The sequence below is a fragment of the Astatotilapia calliptera genome, chromosome 1 (assembly GCF_900246225.1).
Source record: "Astatotilapia calliptera chromosome 1, fAstCal1.2, whole genome shotgun sequence".
Classification (NCBI taxonomy): domain Eukaryota; kingdom Metazoa; phylum Chordata; class Actinopteri; order Cichliformes; family Cichlidae; genus Astatotilapia; species Astatotilapia calliptera.
In genome coordinates, this window is record NC_039302.1 from 6,656,902 (window position 1) to 6,680,566 (window position 23,665).

The 23,665-nt window shown below is 39.9% G+C and overlaps 1 long non-coding RNA gene across 1 annotated transcript; it reads right to left on the minus strand.

Moving 5' to 3' along the window:
- Positions 1 to 3,569: 3,569 nt before the first annotated feature.
- On the minus strand, positions 3,570 to 22,441 carry LOC113016559 (uncharacterized). Its single transcript, XR_003271263.1, has 3 exons — positions 22,286 to 22,441; positions 21,709 to 21,777; positions 3,570 to 4,398 (listed from the first exon to the last, which is right to left on the minus strand). It is a non-coding gene; the product is annotated as an uncharacterized LOC113016559 (long non-coding RNA).
- Positions 22,442 to 23,665: the final 1,224 nt, after the last annotated feature.

The following is a 23,665-nucleotide window of genomic DNA, read 5'->3' on the forward strand; positions in this document are numbered from 1 at the left end:
TTGCCGTGGGGGAAGACAACAGCAAACAAAAGAGCCCTCCCAAAGAAAAAGGAACAAGGTGAAAGTGGTTTTACATATAAAAGGAAAAGACAAAAAAGGATTGTGAAATTTATTATGGGTTCCAAAACCTGTGGAATGACCCTGCGACCCCATTTCAGATCGACCTGTGGGGAGATGAATTTTTTAAGACATAAATTACACCTAATGACGGACACCATAAAAAACAACAATAATGGAAAGCTATTCTGTATTTCATTATACTGTATTATTTGGTGCACCTGATACACGCAGTGCCTGTTTATGAGTCACCGTATTAGCAGATGCTCTGCCAAAGCATTTGCTTTGACCTTGCCATTCTCATTGGGGCATGAAATTACGGTGCTGGCACCTCGATATTACAGCTATAAATACTGTAAACTGCATATCTGGGCTACGTTTTCTATTGTCTTTCAACATAAACCTGATCGGTATTTATTTAAAGGAAAACCCATTGCTCGTCAGGTTATTACAGCTCTATTTTCACTGGCTCATATTCTCTGGGTATTTTTTAAGGGCAAAGAGGCAGCAGGGCGCTAGCATTAAATCTATTTCTCCAATTCTGGCACTTCTGGACTTTATGGGTCAAGACCTAGCCTGGACAGCCAATTATAAGAATTGCTTACTAAAATATTTTGTGTGGTAAAAGGTGAATGCCTTTTTCGCTGTCCTCCAAGGCCTGAACTATGAAGTTGCCCTTGAGTGAAAATTACTTACATTTTGAATATTATGGGGAAAAAAATGCAAGCCAGGGGTCATAAATAGATGGAGGTCAATGGGTTATTAAGGAGAGGTTCAAACTGTTTCCCAAGCTATACTGCCGAGGGAGATTCTACATGTCATTTGGTTCTGTTCAACAGCTTGAACATTGCCCCTAAATAATGACCATTCTCATAGAGTATTCATTTATGTATTTCCCTGCTTTATCGCCTTGTAGTGATGACAAAGTGGGCAAGGCCTAGGCTAGGTGGCGCCGTGGAGTAATTTATAACCACATCAATCCCTTTACCTTCCATGCAGGTCATTGTCATTTTTGTCCGAGAGGTTAGTCACATAACCCCACTTACAAACAGCATCCTATTAATATCTGGGATGATGAACCTTACTCTTACCTCCATAGCAGGTATGGTAATAGACCAAAAGCCTACCTCTGTTTCCCCTGACCCTCCATCAGTGGCCCACTTCTCAGGGTGAAATCTCTTAGGGTTATTTATTCAACTTAATAACAACTGAGACGTTATTAAAAAATAAATAAATAAATAAAAACAGTCACGCCATCATTTATATCTCACCAACTCCGAATGCCCTGTACCCGTTTCACATGCTGAAATTACCTGTACTGCAGCAAGTATGTACACTCCCTGTGTTTACTTTCCAAAACAAATTACCTTCGGTTTGTCAAACTAGGAGCGGCTGGGTGATGTCACCTTAGGTCCCACGGTCAAAGTGACACACTGAGAACTGGAAAATGTTGTTGACTTTGTCCTGAGAATTTGATTTTTTTTGGTAATTATGTGTGTAACTGCTAATTGTCTGGGTTAAATGGTGGTGCCAAAGTGGAGGCCCAATGCTCTTTAGTTGCTGCATCTGTTAATTGAAGAAGACATAGATGGCACAATTCACTAGATGAGAGTCTAGCGCATTATATTTCACTCAAACACAATAAAATTTACTTGATCTTGGCAGTCAACGACTAAGGCAAAATTGCTTCAAGATTGCGGTATGACAGTTTAAAATGCAATTCATTTCCTCACTCCTCTGTAAAGACAGGGAAAAAAAGCATCTCTGGGTTTAAATCTTGATTTATATTACATCAAAGTGACAAAGTTTCAATATTTCAGCCAGCTTATTCAACTTCAAGGACTCTAGAAGGGCAGCTTGAAATATTGGACTGCATAATTGCCAATTCATACCCTGAAATTGACAGTTGAAGGAAAACAGAAAATTATATTTTTCAATGAATATTGAAATAAACCACACTATTAGGCTCTCTTTGGAAAAAACAGACATGTAACCAGAGAGGCATCCTTCAGTGCAGATTAGGGCACAAATGCGCTGGGAAATAATATGCACGACTGAGATTATTGTGTAAAGATTCTGCAACATGCAATCAAAGTGGGCCCTATTTTCCCCTTCATCAGCTGTCCAGCGTAAGTACTGGCAGCAAGAGGAAACCAATTTAAATTCCACTCTACCAGGAGATGGTATTGTTTCATTTTATGTGTGCTTTGACATTTCTGGCTGTTAATATAGAGTAAAATCCAGAAGTATTTACATAAATATGACATTAAACTGTATTAGAAATTAAGACTGACACATTTGCTGTGGTGACTGTGGGAGAAGGAGGATGATGATTGAGTTTCTTTGTCAAAAGGTTGAAAGGACAATACATGCTGGGTACAGGAGCATGCAAAAGTCTGAGCACTGGCCTGCTGCCGCCTGTATAAAAGCTTATTGTGGCTCAGCAAGCAGTCACCAATGAACAAGATTACTAATCTGATTCAGTTTACCAACGAGTTTTATGGGAGGAAAATGGAAAGTTTCAAAATCAAATTCTTGTCAGTATTGATGTCGATGCTTCTGAGAAGATGAACAAAGGCTAAAATATATTTTGTACTGATACTTCATTTTATTTTGTTACTATGAATGTAACCCAGAAGTGCAATTCATACAATAATTTATGAATTAACACAAACACCGGCACGATAAAGTTATTTTGTTTAAATTCCCACAAAGAAATATTTCAATCAGGAAATGTGGTATACTGATGAAAAAGGTCTGACAGGTGATTCATCACTTAAAGTACACTTTACTTTTATTTTTAGCAGTCAGCTAAGATTAGTTCCTTACTAAGCGGCATTGCGGTGCAATATCTGGGTTTGATGCGCAGCTTAAAAAAAGCCTTTTCCTGATATAATTTCCTGTAATATGATCAACGTCGATTTCTAAGACAAAAAAATTACTGTACTTAAATAAAATCACAAAAACACAAAGCAACTGATTTAATAAAGCACGATAGTAACAGTAGAGCTTTTTTCCTGAAACAGGAGAAATCTTAAAGCTTGAGTATTGGATTTAAACAACTTCCAGGTTTACTGCTGTATGACTGTACAAGTCAAGAGTTATCCTAAGAATACTGCAGAGTGCAAACATACTTTGTGCTTAGTGTTTCATTGCCCATATCTCCCATCTCTCTCTGTGTAAGATCGATGTCCTTATGCAAATCCAGAGTTCTTGTTTAGATCTACAGCGGAACCGATTTTCCAAAATAAATCTGCATTAAAGCATCATACATATTTCATGGACTTAAAGTGCAGTAAGAGCAAACCGATTTGGATAGTGGAGCTCCGTGGAGTTTGCATCAAGGCTGAAAGTAAGAAGAAAATAAGGTGTAGCATGGCATCCTTTGACAATAATGAGGCCTTGTTACATTTCAATTAACCAACAGCAGACTGATAACATGCCTTAGTTGTTAATAATGAAAGAAAAAGACAAAAAAAAATACATTTCAAATGATATCAAGAGAGCCATATGAGATGAGTGTAGTAGCAGCCGGCAACCATGGATTTGGTTTCGGGTTACCTTTCCTAGTCACAGAGCTTTTAGGCTCACTTTTCACTGTTTGGCTGAATGCAAAGTCCCTAAGCGCTGTACAAGTACAGTCCCCACACACTGAACTGTCTCACTGCAAATTTAAATAAAAACACTCCCCACAAAGTGTTTATCCAAGGTAAAAGACACACACACACTGTACATACTATTACAGCTCAGCCATAGGCTGACTGTTATAAATACATGGCATAACACTGCAGCTCTACTGCTGCATTATATTGAACTGACTTAAATGAGTTCAGAGTAATAAAGCTTTTTGCAACTTTTATTGCACAAACAATATTCTACTGTGTGTTAGAAATATCTCAATGAATTGCAAAGAAAGTGAAGAGCCAGCAAACATTCCAACCTCCCCTGCTTAGAAAACCTCCTCGTGCCGTGCCTCAAATTTACGATAACTGTTAAATTAAGTAAAAGGGTTAAAATGCTGGAAGGCAATATTGATAATAAAAAGCTAAATCGACCCCTATTAGGCCCCCCTGAAGGCAAAGATCCATGGCCACAACCTTTGACCCCAACAGAATGATCTTACAAAAAATAGCATATGTATCTTTGCCAACCGCATTTTGTGGATTGTAATACCACAGCCATTTTCCCCCAAATTATGTATACTGTTCACAGCTTTCAGCTTTCAGCATAAATCAAGCAAATGAGAAGTCTCTCACCTTTTTTCTTCAAGAAGGTTTTTCTAAGGGCCAAGGGACTCTGATGTACTTTTGGGTTCTGTAGAAATTGTACAGCAGTGGTAATCTGGGGAGAGACAAATGTGATTTAATCCCTCGTAATGATATAACATGAGAGGAAGAAGATAAGCTTTGCAGCAAACTGATGCTTTTCACAGCACAAACAACAGTCTAGACCTTCTTTAAGAAAAAGGTTCATTATCAGTCCAACCCCACAGGAAAAAAGAAAAACCTTAAATGGATTCCATTTGATAGTTGCTTTTACGCTCCCCCCACACCCAGCAGTGAGGAAAAAGACCACCTGACCACTTTCCAGCTAAATGTGGGGAATGACCAAATCAGCAGTTATAAAATTAGCCCATCAAGAGTGCTGGACAAATGGAGTATGGAGCTTAATTTGCTATTACCCTCTTAAAGACAAACTTCCATTCTTAAGTGCGGAGTGGAAGAAAATCTATACTTAATGCAGAGGTGATCATTTGTATCTAATAACTTGAGAATCCTAGGCTGAAAACTTCTGTAATTCTTCCAGTTAAAAACCTGCCATGATCAAATCACCCAGCCTGAATGTTGTAATGACTTGAAACGTTAATGCACTAGAACGTTAAATAGCATCAGAACACCAGTAGTTTTAAGTGCATTGCGTTCATCGATTCTATTATGTTTTCCTTCGAGATGCACCTTAATTTTCCACCCCAGTATGCATTTCCAAGAATTGGAGGGAGGGGAAAAAAAATCTTCCTCAAATGGCATTAAAACATAAATTTGAAGTGGGCGCCATGAAGTGGCGCCTCCTAAAATAGATAAATATGTAAGAACACAGAGAAAGGGGAAACACACTAGAGAGGAGGTTTCGATGACTTATTATCGCACCTGTGGTCCCCGTGATTCAATTGTAAAAGTCATCCCTCTAATAGGTTGAAAGGTTTTGATTACTCTTCTTTTCTCTTAGTGTTGAAAGATACAAAGTGATTGAGCGCCCTGCCAGTGGTAATTCATTTTGGGTAATGCATTGCATATACTAAGAACCTGTTTCAATCCAAAAGAATTGCAGTTTAAACTTGTCCAAGTGGTAGGAGTGGCAGTGAAGCTGTTTAAAAAGTGAGATTTCTGTCACAAGCACACAGTACAGTAGAGAATTATAGCGCAGGCATCTTTAAGAAACTTAGCAAACGCGGATTACAAACAAACCTAAAATGAACATCTGAATAATAATAACATTTCTTCTTTATACAACCCAGTGAACCTTTCATTAAAATGCACCATTTTGACTTCATGAGATCGCTGCCACAACTGATGTACACACTAATCTACATTTTCACTGGGACAACACGGTGACCTTGATGTACACAAGGGTTACGCAAGAGGTGCGGAATTTCCTGGATCTCTATATATGCTGAGAGCTTTATTAAAGCCAGTCACCCGGAACCTTCATTGTGACAACCAGATTAAACCATTTGCATGGTGACCCCGTAACTGATGTTCTGGGCCAAAAGATACAGTCAAAACACAGAGAAAATATCCCTTTGATAAAAAAGACAAAAATCACTCTAGTGCTTGCAAGGCGCTCACTGTCCAAGTCAGTGAGCCATTACCACAAGTCACAGCATGTGGTACTGGCGGAAACTAGAGATAATAAACACACTAAAATCTAATACTCCAATATTTATTACGGTAAATAACAGAGTTATATACAGGAGGCCCGCTGAGAGGTAATGACCTAACAGGGAAAGAATATGCTGAATGAGCAGTCCTTGTTTACATTCGCTTAAAATTTCAGTAGCACAATATTGACAAGAAAATTGTATCAGCGTTAACAGGCGTAAGTGTGACATCTTAGTAAGGACCGCAGCTAGCTCAGCGGCAAACTAATGAGGCAAATGTCCATTTGGTTAAAACTGTTGTGGTAGATCTTCAGGGAGAGGAAAAATGCACTTCTTAGCAGATGACATAGATGCTTTGCACAAGTTCCATCCAGACATCTCAATCAATTATAACCACATTGCACAGATTTCAGTCTTGTTATTGACTTATGGATCACCCCAGTTATAGTGTTGGGTAGCACACAACTGGGGCTTTTAGGAGGGCGGGGGTAAGATGGATAACAGTACAAGGCGCATTTGAGTAGACAGCATAAATAACTAAAACTGAAATTAGGTGAATTTCCTTCCTTGCAGGAAACTGGTAAATGATTTTTGGTGCGAAGAACAATTAGGCTTCTTTGTAATACCTCTTGTAAAGGTTCGACTCCTAATGCACCAGAGTGCTCCATGTTAAGAGCGATAATCTTTGCAAACCAGATAACCAATAAAGCGTCAGGTAAAGCCGAAAAAGAGGTGAAAACTCAATCACAGAAAGAGATAACATTAACCAACACACTTAAAGAGAGTGAACTTGATGAACGGACAAGATTACAGAAATGTTATTGAGTTTGAATTGGACAAGAATTTGCACTGCACTTGTCTGAAAATTACAACTGCAATACCTTGAATTGTGAGAAATGAGGCTGCAATCCAATTATGTTCGAACTGCATGGATAGACGCCTGAGGGAATCCATGTAACCAGTTGTATATTTTTGCCCCAACTAGTAACGGCACTTAACCATAATATACCGTAAGACCCACCTATGGATATTTTACAGGAATTCAAGAGCAGGTGTGAGCATCTGGGAAATTCAGACTTTCGATCATCAGACACCAGTTTGTGGTATATCTTACAATTGATCATTTGGGCTGGTTTCTGTATTTGTAGCTAGTTTCAGTTTTAAAGTAACCAGAATTTTAACCACGAGAAATTAAAAAGAAATCTGAGAAGAGAGAAAAGATTTGTGTTTTCAGTCTGAATTATTTAGGCCAACGCAAACCACTACTTATCGAGTAATTACTGTGCAATACGGTAAAAATGCAGTTTTAGGGTTGCAAACATTCTTGGAATAAACAAGAACACTTTGATAAAAGATACCATACCAGAGTTTAAAAAAAACCAAAACTCAAGATTTTCCATCCACAGTCTCGTGGTATCACATATTCTTATCTAAAACACTTCAAACAATTCAAAAAAAAAAAAGAAAAGAAAAGAAAAAGAAAAGAAAAAGACGAAAAAAAAAAAAGAGAGTGCAACATCAACTTTTTATATTTTTGAACAGGAAATGACTGGCATGTACTGAGCAACTCTTTGCTCCTTATCTGTTCTGCAAAAATATGTACACAATTTGTCTGCAACATTGAAAAGATTTGCAGGACTTGATGGAACTAGAAGCTGGGTGGGGGTGCAATTGAGGGTCTAAAAGGAAATCATTAGCAAGTATAGAATTCGGGCTCAGTGTGAATCAATTCATTCCAAATTGCCCTGGCCTGTACATTTGTGGAGAAGTGCCCCTGATATAATAACAGACTGATAGACATGAACAAAAATTGTGTTAAGCTAGTCTCAAATTTCCCCCCCAAACACACGTTTGGAGGACCAAAAGCAGGAGAAAGTGAGAGACGGCAAAAAATGAAGCTCTATATTAATTTGGTGCTTTCATGGATGATCTGCTATCAGGGGCAGCTGTCTTAAATGACTTAACCCAATACCTTTCTGATATTAGAGCCCTGCCAGAAAGGAATTAACTTTTAATGCAATTATTGTATTTCCTTTAGTTGCCTGACTGCTTGATGTGGCCAACAGTGCTTTTTAATCTTTTTAAAAGAGCAGCTTTAAATGCCCTTCTAATTGTGACAACCTTCTTGCCTTAATGTGACCTTTAGTGGAGAAAGCAAGGCCACTTGGGAACAGCTATAGGGAATTACTGACCCTGAGAGACATCAGGAAGTGAGATGCAGAGCTGGCCATTTAGCTAACATCCACAGTTGTTCAGACACTCCAGGAGCTTCAAGGGCCCTGCTGGAGACGAATCTTTCTAACAATGACTGTACAAAAAGAACCCTTCATTTCTCACTCATTGTTGCTTGTCCCTTCATGTGCAGTGCTTTTTCAAAGAAGTTAGAACGTTACAAAATGAAATGAGAAGCAATTACCGAAACTTGTCTTCAGCATAAGCAAAATCTGATAAAGGGTTACTGGTTAAACGTGGGCATTTCTAAACTACTTTGCATCTGTTCACACGTTGCCGGGTTGGCGTTTTGTGTGTTACACTCTGAAATGTGGTCAATCTTTATTGAATTATCCTAACTTTTGAAATTTAAAGGTCAGAGTCAACATTTCAGCAGATGAAAAAGGGTCATGGAAAACTTCATTGACATTTGCGATGCAAAGGTTTAAAAATAACATGCGCTGTATCAGTGTCAGAGCCATGGGCAAGGCTACGATCATGACATCAAAAGCATATTATGCAATTTTTGTAAAAGGGGGGGTTGGTGGATGGAAATTGAGCTTTTTTTTTTTTTTTTTTTTTTCAAGACCACTGCATATAGAGAACAAACTTTCCATTCAGCAGCATTTCCCTATCAAAGTTCTGACATCACAAACATGGAAAAGTTGAGTGGTTTAGTGGTGAGAAAAACCGAGGGCCGTAGTAGACTGTATTCGACAAGGCCACTGACAAAAAGGTAAAAACGCACTTAATATGATATTGTGAATAACGCTACGCTTGTCAAAGAGAAAGAAAGGGGGGGGAGGAAGCTGCATTGTTATTTTCGAAATACAAGCAATTTTTAGAAAAGTGTAAAACTTTCAAAACTGTGTTTAATTTGCTGGAAATGTTTCGCTTCCTTTAAACTTTAAGTTCAGAATTGTCGTCCCCCCCCCCCAAAAAAGAGAGAAAAAATGTTTTATTGGCTTCTTTTTTTACTGACTTGCAAAATAATTGAACTTCTTTCAAGAGCCGGTTGTACAGGGTAAAAAAAATATCCTCATTCTGCAGAACGAGCAGAATAAGAAAGTAGCTGAAGCTGCCACGTGTTTTAACGGAACATGAAGCAACAACAAAGTCATGCGCTTTGTTTATTCTTGCGAGATCTAAACATGAAGACAAACAGGTGGCACTCGGCCAATTCAAAACTAGCCTGACAGATACGCTATAAAGCCGAATCTGACATTTCTTAATGTGCAACTGTCAGTCGTGCTGCCTGGAGTTGCCTTTGCTAAACTAGTGAGACAGAAGACTGTTTAGATAAGGACATCCCCAGTGGGGCTCCGAGAGCCCCAAGAGCCCTGATGACTAAAGACGTGCGACTCTGTGAGTGACACCTCACTTTCACTTACTTTGGGCAAAAATACTGCCTAGCCCTATACATTCCTTTTAATTCAGGTAAAAGGCCCAAACCATGAGTTTGAAGCTGCTCTCAGAGATGAGGGTCATCAGAGATTAACCCATGGCACTTTAGCAGTGGGGGTGCAAGAAGCGAGTCACAGCGAAGCACAACAAACTACTTAGCTACCACAAAACATTCCAGCCCCTTCTCAGCTGCAATCCAGTAATGGATACTTCCTCAGCTCCTCGATTGGTCAAAATGTTTTCATACAATAATTTAATTCAGAAACACATTTACAAAGCAGGAGTAATCAATTTTAATTAGTTGATTTTTTTTTTTCATTCGCATAAAATTTAATGTACTGCCATCGATCTCCTTTGTTCTTTAATGCAGTGGCTCTTTCCTGTAATTCGAAGCTTTTTCTTTTTTCTTTCTTACGCAGTCAGTGATGACATTGTGTGACAAGCAGCTCAGTGTGCTTTTCAGTGACCGTTTTCAAAACATGAAAATGCTCACAACGCAACTTTATCTACGCACAGCGTAGCAAAAAGAAAATGTGGTCATAATGTGGTCTGTAAATGCGTCGAGTATGAAAAATGTTCTGTTTAGAAATGACTCCGGTCAAATATACGAGAAAAACGTTTGAAATCGAATAAAAGACACTGAACTGTCAGAAACTTTCTGATCATTTCTTGCCGATTTAAAATGTATCATTAAAATGTTTTTGAAAAATCAAAAAGATAAACAAACAAAATAAACAAAAGCAGCAAGAGTTTCATGTATGGTTTAACAACAATAAACAGTAGAGTTTACAATGAAAACTTAGATGAATGGGAAGCAATAGAAAGTGGTTTGGCTGTTATAAAAACACAAACACTCTGTAGTGTTTTTATGGAACATTTTAAAATAGCAAATTTCATAACAAAATCTACACTGAGGTTAACACAAAATGGCTAAACATTTATATTATGCCATATTTATATGGCATATATATAAGTTCAGTTCTTCGGTAAAGAGAAATGAGAGACGCAATTTGCTACGGTAACATAAAGAAGCACAGGGTCTTTTCTTAAACCTGCCACTGCTCTGTGTGTTGTCCTTCACATCATCAGGGCCTGCCGGCCTTTCACATTCAATTAGTTGATTGAGGCAAAATGCAAGCGGCACCAGCAGCAAACAACGTGAAGCTTGTGTCCAAGCGACACACCACAGAAGTTGTGTTGTGGTGTCAGGAGAAGAGCTGCTTCCGTCACAAGCAACTTACAGTGACAAGCCTATCCTCCTCTGTTCATCCAAAACTGCTCTGCTCACTGAGGAAGCACCCACCCGAGTATATTAGACTTGTATTTTCTACCTATCAGAAGGTTGGTGGTTTGATCCCTGGCTCCTTTGATCTGCATGTTGAAGCACTGTTGATCATGCAAATGAACCCTGATGATTTTTTTTTAACTGTTTGCCATCCGTAAGTCAAATACTTGGGTTAGTTATGTATCTCTAAAACTTGGACTTCATAACTTGAAATTTGAAGTGACAGTAGGTATCTCTACATTTAAAATTTCAAATTATATCAGAATGAAGTGTCAGATTCAAGCTTCTATAAACATTAGATAATATTCTATAATAGGGATTGGTCTTAAAACCTGTTCAGTGGATTAACATAAGATGTGGTACGTACGTTCATGTTCCCCCTCATTACAAACTGGACTTCAATGATGTTCGGACTTTTCCTGTAAGGCGGCATTGGTTTAAAAAAGTCTACTTGCGTAGTAGTTGCTGTTTCAACAAATACATGTGGCAACTTTTCCAGATTCCCATCATCATCATGCATTATGTTTATTGCCTGTTCATGAGGGATCACATGCTACTGTGCTAAACTAAAAAGGAAACATGATAAAACTTTACCAGTGTGAGCATGTTAGCATTCACCTCAAAGCTCTGGAGTAAGTTCAGATTCTCTGAGCTGCTGGGCTGTACTATTTTATAATATACATTTGCTTATAGGTTAGTGGTTTTTCTATGAATGATACAATTCCTCAAACGTGCTTCAGCAATAAATGTGAGGAAGCATAGGTCACCTCCAAAAGCTTTCTGTGGCTGCCCCTCTAAAAGCAGCCTACCAGCTCTGAGCGGCCGCTGAACACTGGCTCCTTCCTGGTTAAAATGAGAACATTTGACAAGCCAAGGTCACCAGGGGGCTTTGCCTGTATAAGGCTTCAATCGCAGAGCCCAGCAAACACCGCAAAGTCATAAAACACTTTGTCATCACTCGCTATATAAACTCTCAACAATCAAGTGGGATCACATTCCCTGCCTCCCACCCTCCCACTTTGTGTGGCCCGTGTCACTTGATTTTCTCCTGGCGCTGTTTCAAATCCAAATGGAGTACGTGGATACTGGAGGGCTGTCATGTATAAGGCTGTGGGGCCTCTTTTGAACCTGAAGGAAAGCTTTAGTCACTTCACTGACAGGTAAAGGAAGGTGCTGGTAAGGAGCAATGAGGGAAAACAGCAGCAAGCTGTTAAAAGAACAGGGAGGTGGGTACTGGCTGGCAGTATTTATGAATGGTCCAATAATGAGCCATCGGGAGCGTGGTGGCCATGAGAACATGAGGGGAGACAAGAGGTAGAAAAAACAAATGCCCTTGTCCTGCACTCGTAGAGAGATTGGATTATCCAAGGGAAGGCCTGTCAGCCGGCTGAGGGACCGCGGCTGGAGGCGGCGCAGGGGCAACAGGTGCGACGCTTGCTAGCGTTTGTGCAAATTAGACTAATCACAGGGCCTGACTGTGGAACACCTGAAGCATGCTAGTGACCAGGCAGGGGAAAGAGGGGGGAGATGTGGAACGAAAAAGAAAATGAAGGGGGAGAGTTCAGCACTGGCTTTTTTGCAATCACAATGGGCCTTGCGTTCTGTTAGACAGCTATTTAACTTTATACAGAATTTCTCTAAGCATTTAAACACTGACTGTGGTTAATCTGTAAAGCTGCAGCGAAAGACCACAGAGTGCTTGCAACAGAGGGACGAAGCCACCGTGACCTTGCTTATTGGTGCGTAAAGTTTTGAAACCCTCTAGTTAGTGTTTTTTTTTTTTTTTTAAATGTGTTTATGACCATGTTTAGACAAAAAACAGGGCGATATCAGTTAAACCTAACGCCGCACATGATCCAGTCTATTAAATCTGACAACAACAAAAAAAAATGCAAATAGAAAGAACAGTGAAACCTTTTAGTAAAATACTAAACGAGTCAAAACAGCACCAAACTGCTACTTAAAGCAGCCCTGGACTCCAAGAATGCATAACTTTAAGCCTCGAAAGAGCTCAAAGTGGTGAGTTTGAGTGATGAATGCTCATTAGCTTTACCAGCTTTCATTGATGGGAAAATGAGCTTATAGCGTATTTCACATATTTTTCACAAGCAGCAGCCTTCAAGGCTGAAATTTTAAACCAATAAGGAAATGCCAAAAACTGCAGTTCCTTGAATGGCTACTTGAAGCTAACTCCAAAAAGTGAGTCCATCCCCATAAAATCCCATGATGGAATTCCCATCTTCAGCTATAAAATTAACAGGTTTACAACCTGTTAAAAAAAAAAAATATGGCTTTGCTCTCTCTAAGTAATTTCAGTACGAGGGGAATTTTTGCTTTTTGCAACTCGCCTGGATTTTCTACCATTTAAAGACTTTTGTAAAGATACATAGCCACTGTGATTGTGCTGACACAGGCCGCTGGCAGTAGCAATCTGCTGCTTTCAGACATTTTAAATGCAACTTTTTTTTGACAAATTATGTGATTTGTTAGGTGGGTAAGTGTAAGAACAGCCTGTTGAAGAACATTCAAGTATTTTAATTAAGACTTGTTCATGTCTATTAAAGTTCTGCAGTCAGGTGACTACTAACCACTTGGTGCTAACTTGTCTGCCATATTCACAGAGGTCTTAAAACTGCTCCAAGACTACCTTGCAACCACCAGTTATGAGGAAAAAATGTTTATACTTTGACTGGTTAGAAGAAACCTCCCCACCACTGCTTTAGACACTAGAAGGGAACATGCCTACATGGTCCCGAACTCTAGTAGTTTGCACCGGTCACCTGTAGTTGTGACCATGGAAATTTGTTAGCAATCAAAGCAATAACAAGGAGGTTTTTGGTGCAACTTATTTAAGCTCGCAACAGGCAACAACCTCCAGGAATTATTTACCAACCAGTCGGGGAATATGCGTTTTGGAAAACTGCAATCGAAATTGGGCGAAATATGCGAAACCATGTAGGCCATTTTTGCATCTTCATCATGCTAAACATAATATGCTTATGCTAATTAGCAACATAATGCTAATTAACATGCAAAGTAGGCTACAGCTAAGGTGAGCCTGCACCAAAGAGTGCAACTTGTCTGGGACACATATCTTTGCAATAGGGGACTTAACTGGATGCCAGCTGGTTGTCTTCTAGTTGTAAAGGCAAGGTTGCTTTCAACAACTAGCCGTCTTAATGGAAGGATGGAAATCTGTGAGGCTCTGGCTGAATTAAAAAGTGAAATTGTGGGTATGTACATGAAACAAGTTGGATTTATCACAGTTAATCATCATATTATGATTGCATGTAGCTGTCCACTTGACCCCATCACCGTTTTATTGCCGTCTTAACCCACAAAGATGGAAACTGACTGTGAATGGCGAGTGGTAAGCAACACGATCACAAATGCATTGCACTTGGTCGCAACAATTGTAGTGTGCAGCGGTGGCCAACCACACAAAGAAAATCTGGCTAATGTAACTACTCCACCGAATTACCACAGAAGTTGCCGGGAATTTACTGTGTCTTGCATATGAGTAAACACAACCTATAAAGAAAAGAAAAGAGGGTAGCTGAAGCTTTTCAGTCAGGTTAGATAACACACAACAACAGGACTGAATGAATCATCAGTTTTGTCCCTTTTGTCACACAGTTTTTTTCTGTTTACTGTAAATACTTTAAAATAGACTTTATTTTTCTACTCTCTTGAAGGCTATTAAAAGCAGAACTTTTCAAAAGTCTACACATTCATAAGATCATGTCCTATACCTTTCAAGCTGTATGCGCTGAATCACTTCCAGAGTTTTCCAGAGCCCTAAGCGTTCACCCACCAGACACGTGTGAGTAGTAATGAGTAAATGGGGTCTGCGAAAAAGGGGGAAGGCCGTACATTCATTGACCTTGTCCTCCAAAATTGGCATGGATTGTCACAGCGAAATACAATCCACATTTCCATGCCCTTAGACGGGAGGAGAGCGAGTAAAAAAAATAATCCCAAAATCCCTCAGTGGACACCCAATGTCTTGTTTTGGAGGGTCTGCGGTACTCCGAATTCTTCTGGTAACAGAAACCCAAAGTGAATGATGGACATTTTCTATTATTAGCATCAGCAGAATCTTCCCAACCTTTGCTTCTTCCATGCTGCAAATATCACGTTGCTGATGTATTCCATATTAAATTACTGAGTTTTAACTGAGCTGTGCTGAGCAGTGTCTGTTATCAACAACCATAATGTGGAAGATTAGCACACACATGATGCCCACCTGTTGCCCAGCTCTGTTTTATGAAGGTCGCAGCTGTGATACTGAAACCGGTCTTTTTAAAGGCTCTCGTGATGTTCATACGGGGCTGCTGATATTCAAGAGTCATTCAACAGAAATAAAGCTGATTGTGACACGTTAATTTTAAATCCCCCCCAACACTTGTGCTACAGTGTCACCGGCCAGACACGGCATGAAACTCTCAAACTCGAACCCACTGAAACCCACCGAGTCTTGTTTAAATCTTTAAAAACAGATTCCACCACACGCAACAGTTGTCACATATCTGCTCAACCGAGCTATTTCAAGTTTAGCGTGACCCCGCAACCAGCCAGTGTGGACCACATGAGAGAAGTGACCTTAATGGTACATTTCCCCTGTTTTCATAGCAAATAGGCTTAAAAAAAAGCCCCAAAAGAAGGTCACGGAACTTAAGATGCAGTCAGGTAGTCAAAATAGGGCAAACAAAACTAATGTTCAGTCCTGTGTCTTAGAGGGATATTATACATTAACTAAGCCTAACTACACTAACACATCTTTTGGCAATCATTCACCATCTGCGGCCTACTGCCAGCATGCTGCAAGTCTTTCAGTTTTGGTCTTATGTTTATGCTGAATGAGGGAAATGTTGAGCGCAGCGGTGTTGTTGCTTCTTCCTTGCAGTTAAAACAAAAGAAGAAAAAGAAAAGCGATGACTGCTTTTTAAAAGACTGTCCGTTTATTCGGCATTGTGAAGGATTTAGACCAAAAGTTATTGCCATTGTCTGTAATTCATGCACAGAGGCCGCTGGATTTTCTCATCATAGTTTTATTTCAACCTTTCTGCTCTCCTTTAAGTCGGAGATTACTACAGCAGTTCAACCAGTTCTCACGCACAAACACATTTTCTGTTTTGGTTCCACATCTCTGACCAAAACTTCATCTTTTTTTGTTGGGGTTTTTTTTTTCCAGCTTGACCTACAACTGCTCATTTTCGAAAGTGAGAAACGAGCGACGCTTCCTGCATCGTGCGACCACATGACTTTGTCCGTTTTCTTCACATCGTTTCAGACTGCGCGGCTCGCAGCGAGAGCAATTATTAAGGCGAAAACGATGCAGGTGCACATGCACGCCCAATAACTTCTAACGCTCTTGTATGTACAAACAGACAAACCACTTTAAGCCGCTTTCATCATCATTTTCTTTCTGCTGAAATTACCGCTGAAAGGCTTTCACATTATTAACATAAAAATGAGTCACACTGTGCCGGTGCCAGAGTCAAACGGTTTTACAGCTCTGTCGAACGCTGTCTGTTCTGTGTTCCAGCCGTCATCGCTGAGCAGAAACACCATGTTGGACCATTCCAGCTTATTGTCAGCCAATATGCCAGGCTTTTTCCCTGAAAGAAAATGATCCCGTCCCCTTCGGACTCACGTCAAATTAACTAAATTTACAGCTTAGCACTTAAGAACTTCTCCATTTGCCAAGAAAGCAGCAGCAGCAGGCCTCAGTTGCCAGTTAGCAGCGCTTCGCTGTGGCAAATGAAGTGGAATGAGAATTGCTCTAGCTTCTGAGAGAGAGAGAGAGCGCCGGTCCATTTGACTTTTCTTTTTTTTTGCTGTGAGCTCTCTCCTTTTGGATCAGAATTATAGAGTGATGAAAGGCTCCCACTCAACTCCGGAGACCTCTGGTCCAATTCTGAAGCGAACTACTTGAAGGGTAATGGCCGCGTGGCGGTGAGCCAGCCCGGATCAACCGTTTTACGCGCTTGTTTCTGGTCGCTGTCTGCTACTAGTTGTTTGCTCTGCTGGCAAAGTTGTGTTTAACTCTGCGGATGACTAATCTGTGGCGATGGGCAAACTCGAGGCAAAGTAAAACAAATAGAACACAATGTTTGGTATTTCTTAGTAAACATTTATGTAACAGGGCTGACAGGAGGCTCGTTTTTCACAAGCTGTTTAAAGGGCCTCAAGGCTAATCTTTCCACTGGATTCTGTTTGTGTTTGTAAAATGACAACTGCATGTTTACCAAATAACATGTCCCATGTAACGTTACACCATCACTCCACCCTCCACAACCCCCCCCCCCCCCCCAACTCCCTTTGTGAAAATGTGTTCACTTCAAACAGAGCTCACAGAAATATGGGAAGTGCTTTTGTTCCCAGCTAAGCGCTGTGACCACGTTTAATTCTGACCATGATGGTCACATCTGAACTTACAATCGAAGACATGAGTGCTTCAGCTATTTAAAAATAAATAAATAATTTTCAGCATGTAAAATGCATCAGTGGTGGAAGCACCTGGCTCTGACTCATCAAAACGCATAAACGCAAACATTTTTGGAGAAACTTCATTTAAAGGCTAACAAAAGCTCGGCTAATCTGCAACATTTATCTATCGCCAATGAAGTTTCCATCTACTTTGTTTTTTTCTACTCAAAAGCTCTTAGACAAAACACTGAATCCCTGCCTGTGACACGCCCTCAATAAGAGAAACTAAAAGGAATGAAGCTTTTCAGAGAAAGAAAGAGAAAAAAGAAGAAGAAAAATTATCTGCTTCATGACCATGAAGATCGAATCAGCAGTTTCCAGGCAGTTTGTTCCACTTTCTGTGTGAACTGGTCAAACTTGAATCCAGTTTTTCTGGTGTTTGATGTTAATAACATACCACCATTTGTTTGTTTTTACTAACTGAATGTTCCATCAAAACTGTGAGAAAAGAATAGTTTGTTATCTGTAGGTCCTCGCACACACAAAAAGTGTTTAAAGATGACGTTTTTCTAGATACTCCGCCCTCAGAAGAATGTGAGATCTGTTTATGGAAAGAAAAAGTGGAAAAAAATGTTACCAGACCATAAACAAAAACACATAGGTGTTATGCAAGAGGAGCAATAATTCAGATCTGCTGAGCATATAGGGAAGTACATAAGAGCTCTGTGCAGGAGAGGATCTTTAAAAGTTAATTATATATTTGTTAGTGCATGAAATCATGGAGTAGGGGGATGAAGTCAACGCTTGTTGCTATGTTGAAGAGCTTAAAAACATCCTAGTTCTCTTTGTGTGGTTGGCTGTAAATGTGGAAAATATAAAACGGATGGAAATCGCTTGATTTTTGCAGATCTTTGTAGAACAGCTTTGGTGTTTGATGTTTGAAACTATCTCATGTTACAAGTCAGACTTTCCTATGAATGCCTTTAATTATATTATTAATGCAATAGTAATGATGATGATTATTTACCAATAGCAGTAAAATAATTTCCCTGCTCCACAGCATGGAGCAATGCCACAGAATCACCCAGTGCCTCAGACCCAAATCTCCCCTTGAACTCCTGATCCACATCAAAACAGAAGACATAATGAAATCTGTGACGGATCTCTGACTCTATAGCTGACACTAAAGACTTTATGTATTTTCTTTGAGGTACCAAGTGGGTTTGCAATTTCAAAATCATCCACATAAAGTATTATTGACAATTTCTGTCCCTCTTGTGAGTAGAACATTTTCTTCAAGCACATCATTTTTTTCAACAACAATTGCAAAGATGTGAGAATAGGCACATACATATAAGTGTGCTTTGACGATTCAATTAAATACTCCACAGGTTTGCCATATGGAAAATTTGCTTCGTAATATGATTTCCTCCTCTTTGCTGTAGATAGAGATCCTTCAGATGTGGCCAAGGCTGGACTGGGACAAAAAATCGGCCCGGGCATTTTGACTAGAGACCGGCCCACCAGGATAAAGATTGAAAATGTGACGTCATTCAGGGATAAAACCGCAAAGGATTCTGGGAACTTGTGGCAAGAGGTACTAGCGCACGCAGGCTTTCAATTGAACTCAGTTACACAGCGATAAAAAGAAACCCAAAAAATGGCAAGAAGCTGTTGTATTATTAACTGCAATAACCGGTCGCATGACAGCCACGGGAAGCCGACGGGTAAAGAGATCGTTTTTTTTTAATCGGATTACGTCGTTGAAGTGAAATTTTTTAAGCCATGTTTCCGAAGTAAGAGCCGACGGATGGTCTGGATATACCAAATATAACATCTCAGAACACTCCAGCTCACATGTTAGTCTGCTCCAAGCATTCCCACAAAGGTCAGTCTGCTGTTGTAGTTAATACGTCATTTTTCTTAACATAATTGGTGATATAGGTTACAAGCAAGTCTGGCGCTGAACAGAAATTGTCGCGCTATGCTCCTTTGTTTATTGTGCATAAATAGTGAATTGTCCTGACACAATATTGCGTTTCGCTTCTGTTATAACCATGGTACACTGACAAAACCATATACTTTTATTCACAGGATAAAACAGTTGTTTTGTATCACTAATTGTCCATTGCGATTACAACATACAATATTATTGTCACTGCTACATTTCTGTAATGCTACTGTAACCGGTTTCTGCTTCATCCCGCTGCAACAGTTCGGCCCAAACAGACTCCTCGACTCTGCGTTGTGTAGTGTTTTTAAAAAGACAAGGAGTCTCTGATCGATCGTTGCCACTTTATTTCCTGAATGGAAACAACGGTGTATTATCAGTGCACAGGCTCGCCATACACCACTCCGCACAGCACACTCTCGTATGGCTACGGCAGACTGGCAGCGATTACTGCAGCAATATTACAATTTCTAATATACAATAAAATAACAGCAACAACAAATGATGTACCTGAATGGAAACAACGGTGTATTATCAGTGCACAGGCTCGCCACACACCACTCCGCACAGCACACTACGGCAGAACATCTCATTAGCATTCCGCTTTAGCATACAGTTTCACACATTAATAAACAAATGAAAAGTACATAAAACTGGTGTTGGACATGTGTCCACTAAGCACTTATTACACTCGGTGCTCGTCAGCTAATCAAACATGTTTTATGTGTCTGTACTACTTAGCTATATTGTGTGCGGAACAATACAACTCACCTCTCGTATGGCTACGGCAGACTGGCAGCGATTACTGCAGCCAGCCACACCGAGAGGGGGGGGGGCGCTGTTTCCCCATTACACTGATATTTGTGGCAAGTGGAATAATACCACATAAACACTGTTACACTACCAGAAATTATTTCCACTACTAATTAATTACCGTTGAGCTCAAAGGTTATATTAATAAACTGTTAATGAATGTGTATTTATGAAGACGATTTGTGAGACTGGTAAACTTATGATATGTACAATAGTCTTTCGTTCTACACGGTGCATTTCAAGGTCCTGTACCCATCCGTCGGTAAACTGTACCTGGGCTTGTTGCAGTGACCTGAAGTTACTAAACTTCATGAGTGTATGCACTCACTCCAAGAGGCGTATATTTATAAATCTGAGCGTGGTGAAAGTTGGGCAGCACGCTGACGTCTTTTGTCCACTCTTTCACTCCTTTGATTTTGTCCTCGTATCTTTTCTTTGTCTTTTCGTCGAGTCTGTCTTTGTACGGACTGGCATTGTTCTCCTTTTGTTTTGTACATTCCTTTTTTGTGCGGCAAAGAAAAAAAAAAGAAGGTATTGGAACTGGAGAATGAACGTTTTGCGGTGCTGCAAATGTTTGTATTTGATGCGGTACTTGGATTGTTTTGCCACGAGTTCCCGGCATGCAGTGCGCGAAAATCACGTGATTGTTAAACAAGGGGGAGGGTGCATCCAGCCTTCTCGGCTGTAATTGGTCCAGCCCAGAGTCGATCATGACCAATTGGCCAATCCAACACCTTTCATTATATATACCCTTCCTTAAAAAAAAAAAAAAAAAATCCATCGGCCCATAAAAACCAAAAATCGCCAGCAGCCCACCGGGCAAATGCCCGGTATGCCCGATGGCCAGTCCAGCTATGGATGTGGCACATTTATGTAAAACATTGCTATCAGAAACTGCCTAACAAATCTCATTCACCAGTTTGTCCTTATATGTACAGTTGTGCTTTTTCAGTATACCTACAACTGATTTTCTAACCAGAGGTTGAAACAACAAAACAAAAACAACTGATCTATATGCTCAATAATCTCCTGTGTTGCTCTCTGGGACACATGGAGAATGGTCTGCATTTTCAAAAAAAATCCAGCCAGATTGTATTGCAAGTGCTCTTCTAAACCCTCAATTCCACTGATTTCACTGGTGGATGCCACTTGATTGTCATCTGATGACTCTATTGAATCAAGTTGCATGTCATCTTTTTGTTCTACATTTATAACACTTTGCACAATGCCTTCATTGTAACTTGTTGAATTTTGGTGGTCTCTGCATTTGTGGGCATTGAAGGTTGAGTATACATTGGTTTTAAAATTGCAGTTCTTGAAAGGACATGGAACAGTTTCTTTTCGTTTTAAATGCCGCCTCAGATGGATAAACATTTGGCTTTCAATAAATGGCTGCTGAAAATTACACACAGGGCAACAAAATCCATAATTATTCAAATCTAGATAAGAACCGTCTTTTCTTTGCGTGGGAGTGTGCATTCTTGACATGTGTATCTTTAATGAATTAAATGTACTAAATGTACACATGCATGTGTTGTAGAGACAGGGTAAGGGTGAAATTGTGGAGTACTGACCATGGTTGAGCCGATAATGCTTCAACAACATGACTTTTATGGCAGTAGAAAAACTACACAACTTGCAATTCCACATTTTGATGCCAAATCGTTTTAAAATCACCTTTACTGGCTGTCTTTAGTGCAGTGCTGGATGATCTCTCGGCATGCTACTGCTCCTTCAATCGTCAGACTGTAATAACACAAAACCCATGAGGACAGAAAGCTAGCAGAACAGTTTTTACTTTTAGACTTTTACTTCACTTAAAAAAAGTCAATCTGAATAACACAAGCTTTGAATACAGTAAGATTTATTCTTGCACTACAGTTCATTTTCAATTCAGGTTGGTCAACTACTCTATACGTTATAAAATAATAAAACAATTTTACACAAGTGAAGTACACAATAGGCTAACCCTTGGAAAGTACAGAGTCAGAAACGTTTAGGTTTGATGCAGGGCAGCTTTGAAAAGGTAAATTATTTCACCACTAAAATGCCACTAACCATCATATTTAAAATTTGTGAAGGTGAACTTGTCCACTAAACTCTTAAAATTAACACTAAATAAATCTTCTACTATTTTCACTGTGTCAAAAGTAGGCTACATTTCAACTTGATAAAGTTCAGAGTCAGAAAAGCCTAAACACTGATTTTACCAAAGGTTTTGTGCCATGCAGTTTGCAAAGATTAGACAACTTACCAACTATTTGATTGAAACAAGCCACCAACCGTTAATTTTTTAAATTATGAAGGCAGACTCCATACAGCGCTAGGCGGGAATTGTGTGCTGGCAAGCTAAGTTACGAGCTACTACAACAAAGTAGTCTGATAAATTACAACGAAGTACAACTAAAACAAAGCAATCTGATAAATGTACATTTTGTTATGCTGTAAGCCTAGTTGTGATTGTCAAACTGAGCATAACGACCTTCACCTACAGAAACGAAACTGGATGTGTCAACAGCTTTTATTTGTTCAGAAAAATACTCTCCCCAAATCTGTTGCCCATGAGCACAACAAAACCTACTGCCACTGAGTATATATGAAATAAAGTTATTACAGTTTGGTAGAAAACACATACGGATCACAAATGCTGACTATATAACAAGAGGATCTTTAAATTGTACTTTTAAAGGAAAAGAGAAGTCCAGTCAAACCAGTTTTCTTTTCTGTTAACAATGACCTGTTGTTCAGTAAAATACTCCCCTCATAAGTCTGTTGCCTGTAAGCAGCACAGGATTGTGTGTGTGTGTGTGTGTGTGTGTGTGTGGGGGGGGGGGGCAGTCCAGAATTTCATCTAAACAAAAGGCACTTTTGTTCACACCGAACGCCATGGACGCGAACAAGACGCCCCAAACGCCCCTAATTTGACACGTGCACATTCGCACCTCTACGCGTGTCCAAAAAAAGGATGTGATGGTTATCAAAACCAAACATGATAAATTTGGCAAGAGCAGGAGACACGACACGAAGGAGATTTGTCAATCAGGCTGCAGAATGCAATGCTGTACGGTGCAAAAAAAGAAAAGAAAAAGAAAATCAGCGAAAAAGCAAAGCAGTGACGGATGAACAGTGGGACCACTGTGTGCTGTTTATTAATAAACAATAGAATATATTCCTAAATGACAACATGCATAAAAGCAGAACGGTATTTGTACGTCAGTGGGAAAATAGCGGTGGCTTGCTAGCTTTTGTGCGGCTTCCCCGGGTCAGCGAAAACTTTAGAGAAAACTTAAGAGAAATGAATGAACTTACCAGGTTGCCCGATCTCTTTACATATCTTCCTCCAAGCTCGGTCCTTTTTATTCCTGTCTCGGTACAGAAAGCAGCTGGTGTCGTACAGCTCCAGGTTGTTTGCTACGGCATTGATTAGCCTTCCCTCCATTGAAGTATGAAGGGCTTTGGCTGGATCTGCCCCTTTGACCTAGGTAACAGCGACGTCACCAGGCTCCTGATTGGTTGTCGCGGCGCGATTTGACGCTGGAGTTCAGATTTTTCCAACTCGAGCGGTAGACGGGTAACGCGCGTACGCACAAAATGCAACACAAAAACTCACACGCGTGGTTTTTTCGCGAGTCAA